The sequence below is a fragment of the Triticum aestivum genome, chromosome 2A (genome assembly GCF_018294505.1).
Source record: "Triticum aestivum cultivar Chinese Spring chromosome 2A, IWGSC CS RefSeq v2.1, whole genome shotgun sequence".
In the NCBI taxonomy this organism is placed as follows: Eukaryota; Viridiplantae; Streptophyta; class Magnoliopsida; order Poales; family Poaceae; genus Triticum; species Triticum aestivum.
Window position 1 is genome coordinate 171,231,574 of NC_057797.1, and position 21,922 is coordinate 171,253,495.

Here is a 21,922-nt window from a genome sequence, read left to right on the forward strand (position 1 = left end):
TACCAATAGACATGGTTCGCATGTCTCAAACTTTTCAAAACCGAGTGAGTCCAAAGATCCATCAACATGGAGCTTCTTCATGCGTTTTGTACCAATATGACTTACATGGCAGTGCCACAAGTAAGTGGTACTATCATTACTATCTTATATCTTTTGGCATGAAAATGTGTATCACTACGATCGAGATTCAATAAACCATTCAGGTTTAATACCAATCTTGATGGTAGAGGGAGCGTGTGATGTTTGATCACATCAAACTTGGAAACACTTCCAACACATATCGTCAGCTCACCTTTAGCTAGTCTCCATTTATTCCGTAGCTTTTATTTCGAGTTACTAACACTTAGCAACCGAACCGGTATCTAATACCCTGGTGCTACTAGGAGTACTAGTAAAGTACACATTAACATAATGTATATCCAATATACTTCTATCGACCTTGCCAGCCTTCTCATCTACCAAGTATCTAAGGTAATCTTGCTCCAGTGGTAGTTCCCCTTATTACAGAAGCACTTAGTCTCGGGTTTGGGTTCAACCTCGGGTTTCTTCATTGGTGCAGCAGCTGATTTGCCGTTTCATGAAGTATCCCTTTGTTTCCTTGCCCTTCTTGAAACTAGTGGTTTTACCAACCATCAACAATTGATGCTCCTTCTTGATTTCTACTTTCGCGGTGTCAAACATCACGAATATTTCAAGGATCATCATATCTATCCCTGATATGTTATAGTTCATCACGAAGCTCTAGCAGCTCGGTGGCAATGACTTTGGGGAAACATCACTATCTCATCTGGAAGATCAACTCCCACTCGATTCAAGTGATTGTTGCACTCAGACAATCTGAGCACAAGCTCAACGATTGAGCTTTTCTCCCTTAGTTTGCAGGCTAAGAAAATCGTCGGAGGTCTCATACCTCTTGACGTGGGCACGAGCCTGAAATCCCAATTTCAGCCCTCGAAGCATCTCATATGTTTCGCGATGTTTCGAAAACGTCTTTCGTGCCTCAACTCTAAACCGTTTAACTGAACTATCACGTAGTTATCAAGACGTGTATGTCCGATGTTCACAACATCCACAAACGATGTTTGGGGTTCAGCACACTAAGCGGTGCATTAAGGACATAAGCTTTCTACTGATCGCATAATCGCTACTGTCAACTTTCAACTATATTTTCTCTAGGATCATATCTAGACAGTAGAACTATAGCACGAGCTACGACATAATTTGCAAAAGGTCTTTTGACTATGTTCAGGATAATTAAGTTCATCTTATGAACTCCCACTTAGATAGACATCCCTCTGGTCATCTAAGTGATCACATGATCCGAGTCAACTAGGCCGTGTCCGATCATCACGTGAGACGGACTAGTCATCATCGGTGAACATCTTCATGTTGATCGTATCTACCATACGACTCATGCTCGACCTTTCGGTCTCCGTGTTCCGAGGCCATGTCTGCACATGCTAGGCTCGTCAAGTTAACCCTAAGTGTTTTCGCTGTGTAAAACTGTCTTACACCCGTTGTATGTGAACGTAAGAATCCATCACACCCGATCATCACGTGGTGCTTAGAAGCGACGAACTGTAGCAACGGTGCACAGTTAGGGGAGAACACTTCTTGAAATTTTGTAAGGGATCATCTTATTTACTACCGTCGTCCTAAGTAAACAAGATGCATAAACATGATAAACATCACATGCAATCAAATAGTGTAGTGACATGATATGGCCAATATCATATAGCTCCTTTGATCTTCATCTTCGGGGCTCCATGATCATCTTGTCACCGGCATGACACCATGATATCCATCATCATGATCTCCATCATCGTGTCTTCATGAAGTTGTCACGCCAACGACTACTTCTACTTCTATGACTAACGCATTTAGCAATAAAGTAAAGTAGTTTACATGGCGTTCTTCAATGACACGCAGGTCATACAAAAATAAGACAACTCCTATGGCTCCTGCCGGTTGTCATACTCATCGACATGCAAGTCGTGAATCCTATTACAAGAACATGATCAATCTCATACATCACATATCATTCATCACATCCTTTTGGCCATATCACATCACATAGCATACCCTGCAAAAACAAGTTAGACGTCCTCTAATTGTTGTTTGCATGTTTTACGTGGCTGCTATGGGTTCTAGCAAGAACGTTTCTTACCTACGCAAAACCACAACGTGATATGCCAATTGCTATTTACCCTTCATAAGGACCCTTTTCATCGAATCCGTTCCGACTAAAGTGGGAGAGACTGGCACCCGCTAGCCACCTTATGCACCAAGTGCATGTCAATCGGTGGAACCTGTCTCACGTAAGAGTACGTGTAAGGTCGGTCCGGGCCGCTTCATCCCACAATACCGTCGAAACAAGATTGGACTAGTAACGGTAAGCATATTGAACAACATCAACGCCCACAACTACTTTGTGTTCTACTCGTGCAAAGAATCTACGCAATAGACCTAGCTCATGATGCCACTGTTGGGGAACGTAGCAGAAATTCAAAATTTTCCTACGCGTCACCAAGATCTATCTATGGAGAGACCAGCAACGAGTAGAAAGAGAGTGCATCTACATACCCTTGTAGATTGCTAAGCGGAAGCGTTCAAGTGAACGGGGTTGATGGAGTCGTACTCGTCGTGATTCAAATCACCGATGATCAAGTGCCGAACGGACGGCACCTCCGCGTTCAACACACGTACAGCCCGGTGACGTCTCCCACGCCTTGATCCAGCAAGGAGAGAGGGAGAGGTTGAGGAAGACTCCATCCAACAGTAGCACAACGGCGTGGTGGTGGTGGAGGAGCGTGGCAATCCCGCAGGGCTTCGCCAAGCACCATGGGAGAGGAGGAGTAGGGAGAGAGGTAGGGCTGCACCAAGAGGGAGAGAACTCATGTGTATGGCAGCCCCAAACCTCAACTATATATAGGGGGAAGGGGGGGCTGCGCCCCCCTCTAGGGTTTCCCACCCCCAAGGGGTGCGGCCAGCCCTAGATGGCAAAGGGGGCGGCGGCCAGGAGGGGGAGAGAGGGGAGGCGCCCACTAGGTGGGCCTTAAGGCCCATCTGGACTAGGGTTTGCCCCCTCCCACTCTCCCTTGCGCCTTGGCCCCTTGTGGGGGGCGCACCAGCCCACCTAGGGGCTGGTCCCCTCCCACACATGGCCCACGCAACCTTCTGGGGCAGGTGGCCCCACTTGGTGGACCCCCGGGACCCTCCCGGTGGTCCCGGTACAATACCGATATCGTCCGAAACTTTTCCGGTGACCAAAACAGGACTTCCCATATATAAATCTTTACCTCCGGACCATTCCGGAACTCCTCGTGACGTCCAGGATATCATCCGGGACTCCGAACAACATTCGGTAACCACATACAAGCTTCCTTTATAACCCTAGCGTCATCGAACCTTAAGTGTGTAGACCCTACGGGTTCGGGAGACATGCAGACATGACCGAGACGTTCTCCGGTCAATAACCAACAGCGGGATCTGGATACCCATGTTGGCTCCCACATGTTCCACGATGATCTCATCGGATGAACCACGATGTCAAGGACTTTATCAATCCCGTATTCAATTCCCTTTGTCTATCGGTATGTTACTTGCCCGAGATTCGATCGTCGGTATCCAATACCTTGTTCAATCTCGTTACCGGCAAGTCACTTTAGTCGTTCCGTAACACATCATCCTGTGATCAACTCCTTGGTCACATTGCGCATATGATGATGTCCTACCGAGTGGGCCCAGAGATACCTCTCCGTTTACACGGAGTGACAAATCCCAGTCTCGATCCGCATAAAACAATATATACTTTCGGAGATACCTGTAGTGCACCTTTATAGTCACCCAGTTACGTTGTGATGTTTGATACACCCAAAGCACTCCTACGGTATCCAGGAGTTACACGATCTCATGGTCAAAGGAAGAGATACTTGACATTGGCAAAGCTCTAGCAAACGAACTACACGATCTTTGTGCTATGCTTAGGATTGGGTCTTGTCCATCACATCATTCTCCTAATGATGTGATCCCGTTATCAACGACATCCAATGTCCATAGCCAGGAAACCATGACTATCTGTTGATCACAACGAGCTAGTCAACTAGAGGCTCACTAGGGACATATTGTGGTCTATGTATTCACACGTGTATTACGATTTCCGGATAATACAGTTATAGCATGAATAAAAGACTATTATCATGAACAAAGAAATATAATAATAACTTATTTATTATTGCCTCTAGGGCATATTTCCAACACATAATTCTTTCATACTTGTCGCTCTTGATTCATTGCATATCCCGGTACACCGCCGGAGGCATTCATATAGAGTCATACTTTGTTCTAGTATCGAGTTGTATCATTGAGTTGTAAATAAATAGAAGTGTGATGATCATCATTCAATAGAGCATTGTCCCAAAAAAAGGAAAGGCTGAAAAAAAGAGAAAGGCCAAATAAAAAAATAAAAAGGGGCAATGCTACTATCCTTTTACCACACTTGTGCTTCAAAGTAGCACCATGATAGAGCGAGTCTCATATATTGTGCTTCAAAGTAGTACCATGTTCTTCATATAGAAAGTCTCATATGTTGTCACTTTCATATACTAGTGGGAATCTTTCATTATAGAACTTGGCTTGTATATTCCAATGATGGGCTTCCCCAAAATGCCCTAGGTCTTTGTGAGCAAGCAAGTTGGATGCACACCCACTAGTTTCTTTTGTTGAGCTTTCATATACTTATAGCTCTACCGAGTGGGCCCAGAGATACCTCTCCGTCATACGGAGTGACAAATCCCAGTCTCGATTCGTGCCAACCCAAGAAACACTTTCAGAGATACTCGTAGTGCACCTTTATAGCCACCCAGTTACGTTGTGACGTTCGGCACACCCAAAGCATTCCTACGGTATCCGGGAGTTGCACAATCTCATGGTCTAAGGAAATGATACTTGACATTAGAAAAGCTTTAGCACACGAACTACACGATCTTGTGTTATGCTTAGGATTGGGTCTTGTCCATCACATCATTCTCCTAATGATGTGATACCATTATCAATGACATCCAATGTCCATGGTCAGGAAACCGTAACCATCTATTGATCAACGAGCTAGTCAACTAGAGGCTCACTAGGGACATGTTGTGGTCTATGTATTCACACATGTATTACGATTTCCGGATAACACAATTATAGCATGAACAATAGACAATTATCATGAACAAGGAAATATAATAATAACCATTTTATTATTGCCTCTAGGGCATATTTCGAACAGTCTCCCACTTGCACTAGAGTCAATATTCTAGTTACATTGTGATGAATCGAACACCCTTAGAGTTCTGGTGTGGATCATGTTTTGCTCGTGGAAGAGGTTTAATCAACGGATCTGCGACATTCAGGTCCATATGCACTTTACAAATATCTATGTCTCCATCTTGAACATTTTCACGAATGGAGTTGAAGCGACGCTTGATATGCCTGGTCTTCTTGTGAAACCTGGGCTCCTTGGCAAGGGCAATGGCTCCAGTGTTGTCACAGAAGAGAGTCATCGGGCCCGACGCATTGGGAATAACTCCTAGGTCGGTAATGAACTCCTTCATCCAGATTGCTTCATGTGATGCCTCCGAGGCTGTCATGTACTCTGCTTCACATGTAGATCCCGCCACGACGCTTTGCTTGCAACTGCACCAACTGACTGCCCCACCATTCAAAATATACACGTATCCGGTTTGTGACTTGGAGTCATCCAGATCCGTGTCGAAGCTAGCATCAACGTAACCCTTTACGATGAGCTCTTCGTCACCTCCATAAACGAGAAACATATCCTTAGTCCTTTTCAGGTACTTCAGGATGTTCTTGACCGCTGTCCAGTGTTCCATGCTGGGATTACTTTGGTACCTTCCTACCAAACTTACGACAAGATTCACATCAGGTCTGGTACACAGCATGGCATACATAATAGACCCTATGGCCGAGGCATAGGGGATGACACTCGTCTTTTCTCTATCTTTTGCCATGGTCGGGCATTGAGCCGTGCTCAATCTCGCACCTTGCAATACAGGCAAGAACCCCTTCTTGGACTGATCCATATTGAACTTCTTCAATATCTTGTCAAGGTACGTGCTTTGTGAAAGACCAATGAGGCGTCTCGATCTATATCTATAGATCTTAATGCCTAATATGTAAGCAGCTTCTCCAAGGTCCTTCATTGAAAAACACTTATTCAAGTAGGCTTTGATACGTCTCCAACGTATCTATAATGTTTGATTGCTCCATGCTATATTATCTTCTATTTTGGATGTTTATGGGCTTTATTATACACTTTTATATCATTTTTGGGACTAACCTATTAACCCAGAGCCCAGTGCTAGTTTCTGTTTTTACCTTGTTTTAGGGTTTCGAAGAAAAGTAAAATCAAACGGAGTCCAATTGACCTGAAACTTCACGGAACTTACTTTTGGATCAGAAGAAGCCCAGAAGACTTGAAGTGCACGTAAGGGAAGCTTCGAGGAGGCCACGAGGTAGGGGGGCGCGCCCACCCCCCTAGGGCGCGCCCTCCACCCTCGTGGGATCCTTGTGGCCCCTCTGACGTACTTCTTCTGCCTATATATCTCCATATACCCTAAAAACATCCGAGAGCACAATAGATCGGGAGTTCCGCCGCCAGAAACCTCCGTAGCCACCGAAAACCAATCTAGACCCGTTTCGGCACCCTGCTGGAGGGGGAATCCCTCTCCGATGGCCATCTTCATCATCCTGGTGCTCTCCATGATGAGGAGGGAGTAGTTCTCCCTCGGGGCTGAGGGTATGTACCAGTAGCTATGTGTTTGATCTCTCTCTCTCTCTCTCTTGTTCTTGAGGTGGTACGATCTTGATGTATCGCGAGCTTTGCTATTATAGTTGGATCTTATGTTTCTCCTCCCCCTCTATTATCTTGTAATGAATTGAGTTTTCCCCTTGAAGTAATCTTATCTGATTGAGTCTTTAAAGATTTGAGAACACTTGATGTATGTCTTGCTGTGCGTATCCGTGGTGACAATGGGATACCACGTGATTCACTTGATGTATGTTTTGGTGATCAACTTGCGGGTTCCGCCCATGAACCTATGCATAGGGGTTGGCACACGTTTTCGTCGTGATTCTCCGGTAGAACTTTGGGGTACTCTTTGAGGTCCTTTGTGTTGGTTGAATAGATGAATATGAGATTGTGTGATGCATATCGTATAATCATCCCACGGATACTTGAGGTGACATTGGAGTATCTAGGTGACATTAGGGTTTTGGTTGATTTGTGTCTTAAGGTGTTATTCTAGTATGAACTCTAGGGCTGTTTGTGACACTTATAGGAATAGCCAACCGGATTGATTGGAAAGAATAACTTTGAGGTGGTTTCGTACCCTACCATAATCTCTTCGTTTGTTCTCCGCTATTAGTGACTTTGGAATGACTCTTTATTGCATGTTGAAGGATAGTTATGTGATCCAATTATGTTAGTATTGTTGGGGGAACTTGCACTAGCGAAAGTATGAACCCTAGGCCTTGTTTCAACACATTGCAATACCGTTTACGCTCACTTTTATCATTAGTTACCTTGCTGTTTTTATATTTTCAGATTACAAATACCTTTATCTACTATCCATATTGCACTTGTGTCACCATCTCTTTGCCGAACTAGTGCACCTATACAATTTACCATTGTATTGGGTGTGTTGGGGACACAAGAGACTCTTTGTTATTTGGTTGCAGGGTTGCTTGACAGAGACCATCTTCATCCTACGCCTCCTACGGATTGATAAACCTTAGGTCATCCACTTGAGGGAAATTTGCTACTGTCCTACAAACCTCTGCACTTGGAGGCCCAACAACGTCTACAAGAAGAAGGTTGTGTAGTAGACATCAGCCTTTATGCTTTCCAAGAATTCTATATCATTTCCCATCAATAGTATGTCATCCACATATAATATGAGAAATGCCACAGAGCTCCCACTCACTTTCTTGTAAACACATGCTTCTCCATAAGTCTGTGTAAACCCAAACGCTTTGATCATCTCATCAAAGCGAATGTTCCAACTCCGAGATGCTTGCACCAGCCCATAGATTGAGCGCTGGAGCTTGCACACCTTGTCAGCATTCTTAGGATCAACAAAACCTTCCGATTACATCATATACAATTATTCATTAAGGAAACCATTAAGGAATGCCGTTTTGACATCCATCTGCCATATCTCATAATCATAGAATGCGGAAATTGCTAACATGATTCGGACGGACTTCAGCTTCTCTACGGGTGAGAAGGTCTCATCATAGTCAACCCCTTGAACTTGTCAGTAACCCTTAGCAACAAGCCGAGTGATACGTCTCCAACCTATCTATAATTTTTGATTGCTCCATGCTATATTATCTACTGTTTTGGGCAATATTGGGCTTTATTTTCCACTTTTATATTACTTTTGGGACTAACCTATTAACCAGAGGCCCAGCCCAGATTTGCGGTTTTATGCCTATTTCAGTGTTTTGAAGAAAAGGAATATCAGACGGAGTCGAAACGGAACGAAATAAACTAGAGAAGTTATTTTTGGAACGAAAGCCACCCGATGGACTTGGACCCTACGTCAAGGAAGGAAGGAGGAGCTCAGGAGGGTAGGGGGCGCGCCCACCCCCCTAGGGCGCGCCCCCTGCCTTGTGGGGCCCTCGTGACTCCCCTGACGTACTTATTCCGCCTATATAACTCCACGTACCCTAAAACTTCCAGAACGAACAATAGATCGGGAGTTCCGCCGCCAGACGCCTCCGTAGCCACCAAAAACCAATCTAGACCCGTTCTGGCACCCTGCCGGAGGGGGCAATCCCTCTCCGGTGGCCATCTTCATCATCCCGGCGCTCTCCATGGCGAGGAGGGAGTAGTTCTCCCTCGGGGCTGAGGGTATGTACGAGTAGCTATGTGTTTGATCTCTCTCTCTCGTGTTCTTGATTTGGCACGATCTTGATGTATCGCGAGCTTTGCTATTATAGTTGGATCTTATGTTTCTCCTCCCCCTCTTCTCTCTTGTAATGAATCGAGTTTCCTCTTTGAAGTAATCTTATCGGATTGAGTCTTTAAAGACTTGAGAACACTTGATGTATGTCTTGCCGTGAATATCTGTGGTGACAATGGGATATCACGTGCCACTTGATGTATGTTTTGGTGACCAACTTGCGGGTTTCGTGACATTGGGAACCTATGCATAGGGGTTGGCACACGTTTTCATCGTGATTCTCTGGTAGAAACTTTGGGGCACTCTTTGAGGTCCTTTGTGTTGGTTGAATAGATGAATCTGACATTGTGTGACGCATATCGTATAATCATACCCACGGATACTTGAGGTGACATTCGAGTATCTAGGTGACATTAGGGTTTTGGTTGATTTGTGTATTAAGGTGTTATTCTAGTACGAACTCTAGCGCTGTTTGTGACACCTATAGGAATAGCCCAACGGATTGATTGGAAAGAATAACTTTGAGGTGGTTTCGTACCCTACCATAATCTCTTCGTTTGTTCTCCGCTATTAGTGACTTTGGAGTGACTCGTTGTCGCATGTTGAGGGATAGTTATGTGATACAATTATGTTAGTATTGTTGAGAGGACTTACACTAGCGAAAGTATGAACCCTAGGCCTTGTTTCCTAGCATTGCAATACCGTTTACGCTCACTTTTATCACTTGTTACCTTGCTGTTTTTATAATTTCAGATTAAAAAAACTATTATCTACTATCCATATACCATGTGTATCACCATCTCTTCGCCGAACTAATGCACCTATACAATTTATCATTGTATTGGGTGTGTTGGGGATACAACAGACTCTTTGTTATTTGGTTGCAGGGTTGCTTGAGAGAGACCATCTTCATCCTACGCCTCCTACGGATTGATAAACCTTAGGTCATCCACTTGAGGGAAATTTGCTACTGTCCTACAAACCTCTGCACTTGGAGGCCCAACAATGTCTACAAGAAGAAGGTTGTGTAGTAGACATCAAGCTCTTTTCTGGCGCCGTTGCCGGGGAGGTGAGTGCTTGAAGGTATATCTTTAGATCTTGCAATCGAGTCTTTTAGTTTCTTGTTTTATCACTAGTTTAGTTTATAAAAGAAAACTATAAAAAATGGAATTGAGTTTGTCTCATACGCTTCACCTTTTTAATATCTTTCGTGAGTATGATGGAAAGGATAATTGTGCTCAAGTGCTAGAAGAAGAAATCTATAAAATGTTTGGCACTAAATATTTGAATGATGAGCATGATTGCAATGTTGTTAGTATGAATTCCTTGAATATCCATGATGCTAATGATATGCAAAGCCACAAGCTTGGGGAAGCTATGTTTGATGAAGATGATATTTTTTGTCCCCCAAGTTTTGATGAGCAAATTTATTATGATGAAAGCATGCCTCCTATCTATGATGATTATTGTGATGACATGTATGCTTTAAAGAATAATGATAACAATGAACTTGTCATCTTGATCTTAATTTTCAATCACATGATAGTTATTTTGTTGAGTTTGCTCCCACTATTATTCATGAGAAGAATTTTGCTTATGTGGAGAGTAGTAAATTTTCTATGCTTGTAGATCATGAAAAGAATGCTTTAGGTGCTGGTTATATTGTTGAATTCATTCATGATGCTACTGAAAATTATTATGAGGGAGGAACATATGCTTGTAGGAATTGCAATAATATCAAGTTTCCTCTCTATGTGCTTAAAGTTTTGAAGTTATGCTTGTTTTACCTTCCTATGCAAGTTGATTCTTGTTCCCACAAGTTGTTTGCTCACAAAATCCCTATGCATAGGAAGTGGGTTAGACTTAAATGTGCTAGTCATATTCTTCATGATGCTCTCTTTATGTTTCAATTCTTATCTTTTATGTGAGCATCATTGAAATCATCATGCCTAGCTAGGGGCGTTAAACGATAGCGCTTGTTGGGAGGCAACCCAACTTTATTTTTGTTACTTGCTGTTTGTTCCTGTTTAGTAATAAATAATTCATCTAGCCTCTGTTTAGATGTGGTTTTATGCTTTTAATTAGTGTTTGTGCCAAGTAGAACCTTTGGGAAGACTTGGGGAAAGTCTTGTTGATCATGCTGTAAAAAACAGAAACTTTAGCGCTCACGAGAATTGCTGCCATTTTTATTTGGAGAGTGATATTTAGTTAATTATTTTTGCAGATGATTAATAGATAAATTCATAAGGTCCAGCAATTTATTTGAGAATTTTATGAGTTCCAGAAGTATACGTTTGATCCAGATTACTACAGACTGTTCTGTTTTTGACAGATTCTGTTTTCGATGTGTTGTTTGCTTATTTTGATGAATCTATGGTTAGTAAAATAGTTTATAAACCATAGAGAAGTTGGAATACAGTAGGTTTAACACCAATATAAATAAAGAATGAGTTCATTACAGTACCTTGAAGTGGTGATTTATTTTCTTATACTAACGGAGCTTACGAGTTTTCTGTTAAGTTTTGTGTTGTGAAGTTTTCAAGTTTTGGGTAAGGATTCGATGGACTATGGAATAAGGAGTGGCAAGAGCCTAAGATTGGGGATGCCCAAGGCACCCCAAGGTAATATTCAAGGATAACCGAGAGCCTAAGCTTGGGGATGCCCCGGAAGGCATCCCCTCTTTCGTCTTCGTTCATTGGTAACTTTACTTGGAGCTATATTTTTATTCACCACGTGATATGTGTTTTGCTTGGAGCGTCAATTTATTTTGTTAGGATTTGCTTTCTGTTATTTATAACAATGTTTTGCATCTTTTATTTCAATAAAAGTGGCATTGATAGCCTTTACTATGCCTATGTTACAAGTATACATGTCGCTGTTTGAAAACAGAAAGTTTACCGCTGTTGCAATAATTCCCTAGAAAATTCAGAATGTGATAAAATGTTGAAACCTTTTGCATATTAAGCTATGATAAATTTAATACAGTGGGAATTTTCTTTCATAATTTTTGGAGCTAGGGAAGTATGGATGTTGCTGCATTCTTTACAGACTATCCTGTTTAGGAAGATTGCTGTTATGTTTGCATTGTTTGCATATGTTTGCTTCTTTAATGATTCTATTTGAGGATAGGACTATTAAATATGCAGAGGCATTTAGTATGCAATGATGAATAATAATTTTATTGATTTGCTACAGTAGAGTATGATAAGGTTTTGGCAATGGTTTATACTAACCTATCTCACGAGTCCTTGTTGAGTTTTGTGTGGATGAAGCTTTTGAGATTTAGGGAGACCGTGATATGAGAGGAATTAAGGAGACACAAAAGCTCAAGCTTGGGGATGCCCAATGCACCCCAAGATAATATTTCAAGAAGTCTCAAGCATCTAAGCTTGGGGATGCCCCGGTTGGCATCCCACCTTTCTTCTTCAACAACTATCGGTTAGTATCGGTTGATCCTAAGTTTTTGCTTCTTCACATGATGTTTGCTATTCTTAGATGCCATTTTATTTTGCTTTGCTTGCTGTTTGAATAGAATACCAAAATCTGAAATTATTAAATGTTAGAGAGTCTTCACATAGTTGCATAATTATTCGACTACTCATTGATCTTCACTTATATCTTTCGGAGTAGTTTGTCATTTGCTCTAGTGCTTCACTTATATCTTTTAGAGCATGGTGGTAGTTTTATTTTGAAGAAATAGATGAACTCTCATGCTTCACTTTTATCATTATGAGATTCTTAAATAGCATGGTAATTTGCTTAAAATCCTAATATGCTAGGTATTCAAGAATAATAAAACTTTCTTATGAGTGCGTTGAATACTATGAGAAGTTTGATGCTTGATAATTGTTTTGAGATATGAGGATGGTGATATTAGAGTCATGCTAGTTGAGTGGTTATGAATTTGAGAAATACTTGTGTTGAAATTTGTGATTCCTGTAGCATGCACGTATGGTGAACCGTTATGTGATGAAGTCGGAGCATGATTTATTTATTGATTGTCTTCCTTATGAGTGGCGGTCGGGGACGAGCGATGGTCTTTTCCTACCAATCTACCCCCCTAGGAGCATGCGTGTAATACTTTGCTTTGATAACTTCTAGATTTTTGCAATAAGTATATGAGTTCTTTATGACTAATGTTGAGTCCATGGATTATACGCACTCTCACCCTTCCACCTTTGCTAGCCTCTCTAATACCGCGCACCTTTCGCCGGTATCATACACCTACCATATACCTTCCTCAAAACAGCCACCATACCTACCTATTATGGCATTTCCATAGCCATTCCGAGATATATTGCCATGCAACTTTCCACCATTCCGTTCACCATGACACATTCATCATTGTCATATTGCTTAGCACGATCATGTAGTTGACATAGTATTTGTGGCAAAGCCACTATTCATAATTCTTTCATACTTGTCACTCTTGATTCATTGCATATCCCGGTACACCGCCGGAGGTATTCATATACAGTCATACTTTGTTCTAGTATCAAGTTGTAATCATTGAGTTGTAAATAAATAGAAGTGTGATGATCATCATTAATAGAGCATTGTCCCAAAAAAGAGAGAAAGGCCAAATAAAAAAGGAAAGGCCAAATAAAAAAAGAAAGGCCAAATAAAAAAAAGAGACAATGCTACTATCCTTTTACCACACTTGTGCTTCAAAGTAGCACCATGATCTTCATGATAGAGAGTCTCCTATGTTGTCATTTTCATATACTAGTGGGAATTTTTCATTATAGAACTTGGCTTGTATATTCCAATGATGGGCTTCCTCAAAATGCCCTAGGTCTTCGTGAGCAAGCGAGTTGGATGCACACCCACTTAGTTTCTTTTGTTGAGCTTTCATACATTTATAGCTCTAGTGCATCCGTTGCATGACAATCCCTACTCACTCACATTGATATCTATTGATGGGCATCTCCATAGCCCGTTGATACGCCTAGTTGATGTGAGACTATCCTCTTCCTTTTTGTCTTCTCCACAACCACCATTCTATTCCACCTATAGTGCTATGTTCAAGGCTCACACTCATGTATTGCGTGAAGATTGAAAAAGTTTGAGAACATCAAAAGTATGAAACAATTGCTTGGCTTGTCATCGGGGTTGTGCATGATTTAAATATTTTGTGTGGTGAAGATAGAGCATAGCCAGACTATATGATTTTGTAGGGATAACTTTCTTTGGCCTTGTTATTTTAAGAAGACATGATTGCTTAGTTAGTATGCTTGAAGTATTATTATTTTTATGTCAATATTAAACTTTTGTCTTGAATCTTTCGGATCTGAATATTCATATCACAAGTAAGAAGAATTACATTGAAATTATGTCAACTAGCATTCCACATCAAAAATTATCTTTTTATCATTTACCTACACGAGGACGATCAGGAATTAAGCTTGGGCATGCTTGATACGTCTCCAACGTATCTATAATTTTTGATTGCTCCATGCTATATTGTCTACTGTTTTGGGCAATATTGGGCTTTATTTTCAACTTTTATATTACTTTTGGGACTAACCTATTAACCGGAGGCCCAACCCAGATTTGCTGTTTTTTGCCTATTTCAGTGTTTTGAAGAAAAGGAATATCAGACGGAGTCGAAATGGAACGAAATCAACTAGAGAAGTTATTTTTGGAACGAAAGCCACCCGATGGACTTGGACCCTACGACAAGGAAGGAATGAGGAGCTCATGAGGGTAGGGGGCGTGCCCACCCCCCTGGGGCGCGCCCCCTGCCTCGTCGGGCCCTCGTGACTCCCCTGACGTACTTCTTCCGCCTATATAACTCAACGTACCCTAAAACTTCCAGAACAAACAATAGATCGGGAGTTCCGCCGCCAGAAGCCTCCGTAGCCACCAAAAACCAATCTAGACCCGTTCCGGCACCCTGCCGGAGGGGGCAATCCCTCTCCGGTGGCCATCTTCATCATCCCGGCGCTCTCCATGATGAGGAGGGAGTAGTTCTCCCTCAGGGCTGAGGGTATGTACCAGTAGCTATGTGTTTGATCTCTCTCTCTCTCGTGTTCTTGATTTGGCACGATCTTGATGTATCGCGAGCTTTGCTATTATAGTTGGATCTTATGTTTCTCCTCCCCCTCTTCTCTCTTGTAATGAATCGAGTTTCCCCTTTGAAGTAATCTTATCGGATTGAGTCTTTAAAGACTTGAGAACACTTGATGTATGTCTTGCTGTGAATATCTGTGGTGACAATGGGATTTCACGTGCCACTTGATGTATGTTTTGGTGACCAACTTGCGGGTTTCGTGACATTGGGAACCTATGCATAGGGGTTGGCACACGTTTTCGTCGTGATTCTCTGGTAGAAACTTTGGGGCACTCTTTGAGGTCCTTTGTGTTGGTTGAATAGATGAATCTGAGATTGTGTGACGCATATCGTATAATCATACCCACGGATACTTGAGGTGACATTCGAGTATCTAGGTGACATTAGGGTTTTGGTTGATTTGTGTATTAAGGTGTTATTCTAGTATGAACTCTAGGGCTGTTTGTGACACCTATAGGAATAGCCCAATGGATTGATTGGAAAGAATAACTTTGAGGTGGTTTCGTACCCTACCATAATCTCTTCGTTTGTTCTCCGCTATTAGTGACTTTGGAGTGACTCTTTGTCGCATGTTGAGGGATAGTTATGTGATCCAATTATGTTAGTATTGTTGAGAGGACTTACACTAGCGAAAGTATGAACCCTAGGCCTTGTTCCCTAGCATTGCAATACCGTTTACGCTCAGTGTTATCACTTGTTACCTTGCTGTTTTTATAATTTCAGATTACAAAAACTATTATCTACTATCCATATACCATTTGCATCACCATCTCTTCGCCGAACTAGTGCACCTATACAATTTACCATTGTATTGGGTGTGTTGGGGACACAAGAGACTCTTTGTTATTTGGTTGCAGGGTTGCTTGAGAGAGACCATCTTCATCCTACGCCTCCTACGGATTGATAAACCTTAGGCCATCCACTTGAGGGAAATTTTCTACTGTCCTACAAACCTCTGCACTTGGAGGCCCAACAATGTCTACAAGAAGAAGGTTGTGTAGTAGACATCACCGAGCCTTATAGATTGTCACATTACCATCCGCGTCTGTCTTCTTCTTAAAGATCCATTTATTTTCTATGGCTCGTCGATCATTGGGCAAGTCAGTCAAAGTCCACACTTCGTTTTCATACATGGATCCTATATCGGACTTCATGGCTTCAAGCCATTTGTTGGAATCCAGGCCCGCCATCGCTTCTTCATAGTTCGAAGGTTCCCCGTTGTCTAACAACATGATTTCCAGGACAGGGTTGCCGTACCACTCTGGTGCGGAATGTGTCCTCGTGGACCTACGAAGTTCACTAGTACCTTGATCCGAAGTTTCATGATCATTATCATTAACTCCCTCTCTAATCGGTGCAGGCACCACAGAAACATTTTCTTAAGTTGCGCTACTTTCCAGTTCAAGAGGCAATAACTCATCAAGTTCTACTTTCCTCCCACTTACTTCTTTCGAGAGAAACTCTTTCTCTAGAAAGGATCCATTCTTGGCAACAAAGATCTTGCCTTCGGATCTAAGGTAGAAGGTATACCCAATAGTTTCCTTAGGGTATCCTATGATGACACATTTTTCCGACTTGGGTTCGAGCTTTTCAGGTTGAAGTTTCTTGACATAAGCATCGCATCCCCAAACTTTCAGAAAGGACAGCTTAGGTTTCTTTCAAACCATAATTCATACGATGTCGTCTCAACGGATTTCGATGGAGCCCTGTTTAAAGTGAATGCGGCAGTCTCTAAAGTATAACCCTAAAATGATAGCGGTAGATCGATAAGAGACATCATAGATCGCACCATATCCAATAGAGTGTGATTACGACGTTTGGACACATCATTACGCTGAGGTGTTCCAGGCGGCGTGAGTTGTGAAACAATTCCACATTTCATTAAGTGCATGCCAAATTCGTGACTCAAATATTCCCCCCCCCATGATCTGATCGTAAGAACTTTATTTTCCTATCACGTTGATTCTCTACCTCATTCTAAAATTCCTTGAACTTTTCAAAGGTCTCAGACTTGTGTTTCATTAAGTAGACATACCCATATCTACTCAAGTCATCAGTGAGGGTGAGAACATAACGATAGCCACCGCGAGCCTCAACGCTCATTGGACCGCACACATCAGTATGTATGATTTCCAATAAGTTGGTTGCTCACTCCATTGTTCTGGAGAACGGAGTCTTGGTCATTTAGCCCATGAGGCATGGTTCGCATGTGTCAAATGATTCATAATCAAGAGACTCCAAAAGTCCATCTGCATGGAGTTTCTTCATGCGTTTGACACCAATGTGACCAAGGCGGCAGTGCCACAAGTATGTGGGACTATCATTATCAACCTTACACTTCTTGGCATTCACATTGTGAATATGTGTAACATCACGTTCGAGATTTAGAATAAACCATTGACCAGTGGGGCATGACCATAAAACATATCTCTCATATAAATAGAACAACCATCATTCTCATATTTAAATGAGTAGCCATCTCGCATTAAACGAGATCCAGATACAATGTTCATACTCAAAGCTGGCACTAAATAAAAATTATTGAGGTTTAAAACTAATCCTGTAGGTAAATGTAGAGGTAGCGTGCCGACGGCGATCACATCGACCTTGGAACCATTCCCGACGCACATCATCACCTCGTCCTTCGCCAGCCTCTGCTTATTCTGCAGCTCCTGTTTTGAGTTACAAATATGAGCAACCGCACCGGTATCAAATACTCAGGAGCTACTACGAGCCCTGGTTAGGTACACACCAATAACATGTATATCACATATACCTTTGGCATTGCCGGCCTTCTTATCCGCCAAATACTTGGGGCAGTTCCGCTTCTAGTGACCGTTTCCCTTTGCAATAAAAGCACTCAGTCACAGGCTTGGGTCCATTCTTTGGCTTCTTCCCGGCAGCTTGCTTACCGGGCACGGCAACTCCCTTGTCGTCCTTCTTGAAGTTATTTTTACCCTTGCCTTTCTTGAACTTAGTGGTTTTATTCACCATCAACACTTGATGTTCCTTTTTGATCTCCACCTCCGCTGATTTCAGCATTGAATATACCTCAAGAATGGTCTTTTCCATCCCCTGCATATTGAAATTCATCACAAAGCTCTTGTAGCTAGGTGGAAGCGACTGAAGGATTCTGTCAACGACCGCGTCATCCAGGAGATTGACTCCCAGCTGAGACAAGCGGTTGTGCAACCCAGACATTTTGAGTATGTGCTCGCTGACAGAACTGCTCTCCTCCATCTTACAACTGTAGAACTTGTCAGAGACTTCATATCTCTCAACTCGGGCATGAGCTTGGAAAACCATTTTCAGCTCTTGGAATATCTCATATGCTCTGTGTTGCTCAAAACGCTTTTGGAGCCCCGGTTCTAAGCTGTAAAGCATGCCGCACTAAACCAGGGAGTAATCATCACTACACGACCGCCAGATGTTCATAACGTCTTGAGTTGCTGGGAAAACGGGTGCGTCACCTAGCGGTGCTTCAAGGACATATGCTTTCTTGACAGCTATGAGGATAATCCTCAGGTTATGGACCCAGACTGTGTAGTTGCTGCCATCGTCTTTCAGCTTGGTTTTCTCTAGGAACGCGTTGAAGTTGAGGGCAACATTAGCGTGGGTCATTTGATCTACAAGACATGTTGTAAAGATTTTATACTAAGTTCATGATAATTAAGTTCATCTAATCAAATTATTCAATGAACTCCCACTCAGATAGACATCCCTCTAGTCATCTAAGTGATACATGATCCGAGTCAACTAGGTCGTGTCTGATCATCACGTGAGACGGACTAGTCATCATCGGTGAACATCTTCATGTTGATCGTATCTTCTATACGACTCATGCTCGACCTTTCGGTCTTCCGTGTTTCGAGGCCATATATGTACATGCTAGGCTCGTCAAGTCAACCTAAGTGTATTGCATGTGTAAATCTAGCTTACACCCATTGTATGTGAATGTTAGAATCTATCGCACCCGATCATCACGTGGTGCTTCGAAACAACAAACCTTCGCAATGGTGCACAGTTAGGGGGAATACTTTCTTGAAATTATAGTGAGGGATCATCTTATTTAAGTTACTGTCGTTCTAAGCAAATAAGATGTAAAAACATGATAAACATCACATGCAATCAAATAGGGACATGATATGGCCAATATCATTTTGCTCCTTTTGATCTCCATCTTTGGGGCACCACGATCATTATCGTCACCGGCATGAAACCATGATCTCCATCATTGTGCCTTCACGAAAGTTGCCTAGCCAACTATTACTTCTACTACTATGGCTAACGGTAAGCAATAAAGTAAAGTAATTACATGGCATTTTCATTGACACGCAGGTCATATAATAAATTAAGACAACTCATATGGCTCCTGCTGGTTGTCATACTCATCGACATGCAAGTCGTGATTCCTATTACAAGAACATGATCAATCTCATACATCACATATATCATTCATCACATACTTTTGGCCATATCACATCACACGGCATATGCTGCAAGAACAAGTTAGACGTCCTCTAATTGTTGCAAAAATTTTATGTGGCTGCTATAGGTTTCTAGGAAGAACGTTTCTTACCTACGCCAAAAGCACAACGTGGTATGCCAATTTATATTTACACTTCATAAGGACCCTTTTCATCGAATCCGATCCAACTAAAGTGGGAGAGACAGACACCCGCTAGCCACCTTATGCAACTAGTGCATACCAGTTGGTGGAACCTGTCTCACGTAAGCGTACGTGTAAGGTCGGTCCGGGCCGCTTCATCCCATGATGCCGCCGAATAAAGATAAGACTAGTAACAGCAAGTAAATTGACAAAATCGATGCCCACAACAACTTGTGTTCTACTCGTGCATAGAAACTACGCATAGACCTAGCTCATGATGCCACTGCTGGGGATCATTGCAGAAATTAAAATTTTCTACGCATCACCAAGATCAATCTATGGAGAAACTAGCAACAAGAGAGAGGGGAGTGCATCTTCATACCCTTGAAGATCGCGATGCGGAAGCATTGCAAGAACACGGTTGAAGTCGTACACATAGCGATTCAGATCACGGTCGATTTCGATATAAGCACCGAACAACGGCGCCTCCGCGTTCAACACACGTGCAACCCGATGACGTCTCCCGCGCCTTGATCCAGCAAGGAGGAGGGAGAGGTTGCGGAAGACAACTCCAGCAGCAGCACGACGGCGTGGTGGTGGTGGAGCATTGTGGTTTCCAGCAGGGCTTCGCCAAGCACTACGGAGAACGAGGATGTGGAGAGGTAGGGCTGCGTCGAGAGAGAGAGAGAGAGAGAGAGAGAGAGAGAGAGAGAGAGAGAGAGAGAGAGAGAGAGAGAGAGAGAGAGAGAGAGACTCGTGTCCTTGGCAGCCCCAAAACCCCCCACTATTTATAGGAGGAGGGGAGGAGGGTGCGCCCCCTATAGGGTTCCCACCCCTAGGGGGGCGGCAACCCTAGATGGGATGGAGGGGGCGGCCAAGAGGGGGAGAGGGAGGGCGCGCCCTAGGGTGGGCCTTAGGCCCATCTGCGCCTAGGGTTTTCCCCTTTCTCCTCCTAGCTGCGCCTTGGGCCCTGGTGGGAGGCGCACCAGCCCACTCAGGGGCTGGTCCATTCCCACTCTTGGCCCATGCAAGCCTCCGGGGATGGTGGCCCCTCCCGGTGGACCCCGGGAACCCTCCGGTGGTCCCGGTACATTACCGGTGACACCCGAAACACTTCCGGTGGTCAAAACCTCACTTCCTATATATTATTCTTTACCTCCGGACCATTCCGGAACTCCTCGTGACTTCAGGGATCTCATCAGGGACTCTTAACAACATTCGGTAACCACGTACAAACTTTCCGTATAACCCTAGCGTCATCGAACCTTAAGTGTGTAGACCCTACGGGTTCGGGAGGCATGCAGACATGACCGAGACATCTCTCTGGTCAATAACCAACAGCGGGATCTGAATACCCATGTTGGCTCCTACATGTTCCACGATGATCTTATCGGATGAACCACGATGTCAAGGATTCAATCAATCCCGTATACAATTCCCTTTGTCTACCGGTATGATACTTGCCCGAGATTCGATCGTCGGTATCCCTATACCTTGTTCAATCTCGTTATCGGCAAGTCTCTTTTACTCGATCCATAACACATCATCTCGTGATCAACTCCTTGATCACATTGAGCTCATTATGATGATGTCCTACCGAGTGGGCCCAGAGATACCTCTCCATCACACGAAGCAAAAAATCCCAGTCTCGATTCGTGCCAACCCAACAGACACTTTCGGAGATATCTGTAGTGCACCTTTATAGCCACCCAGTTACGTTGTGACGTCTGGCACACCCAAAGCATTCCTACGGTATCCGGGAGTTGCACAATCTCATGGTCTAAGGAAATGATGTAGGGAAACGTAGTAATTTCAAAAAAAATCCTACGCACACGCAAGATCATGGTGATGCATAGCAACAAGCAAGGAAAGTGTTGTCTATGTACCCTCATAGACCGACAGCGGAAGCGTTATGACAACGCGGTTGATGTAGTCGTATGTCTTCGCGACCCGACCGATCAAGCACCAAAACTACGGCACCTCCGAGTTCTAGCACACGTTCAGCTCGATGACGATCCCTGGACTCCGATCTAGCAAAGTGTCGGGGAAGAGTTCTGTCAGCACGACGGCGTGGTGACGATCTTGATGTTCTACCGTCGCAGGGCTTCGCCTAAGCACCGCTAAAATATTATCGAGGAGTATGGTGGAGGGGGGCACCGCACACGGCTAAGAGAACGATCACGAAGATCAACTTGTGTGTCTAGAGGTGCCCCCCTGCCCCCGTATATAAAGGAGCAAGGGGGGTGCGGCCGGCCCTAGGAGGAGGCG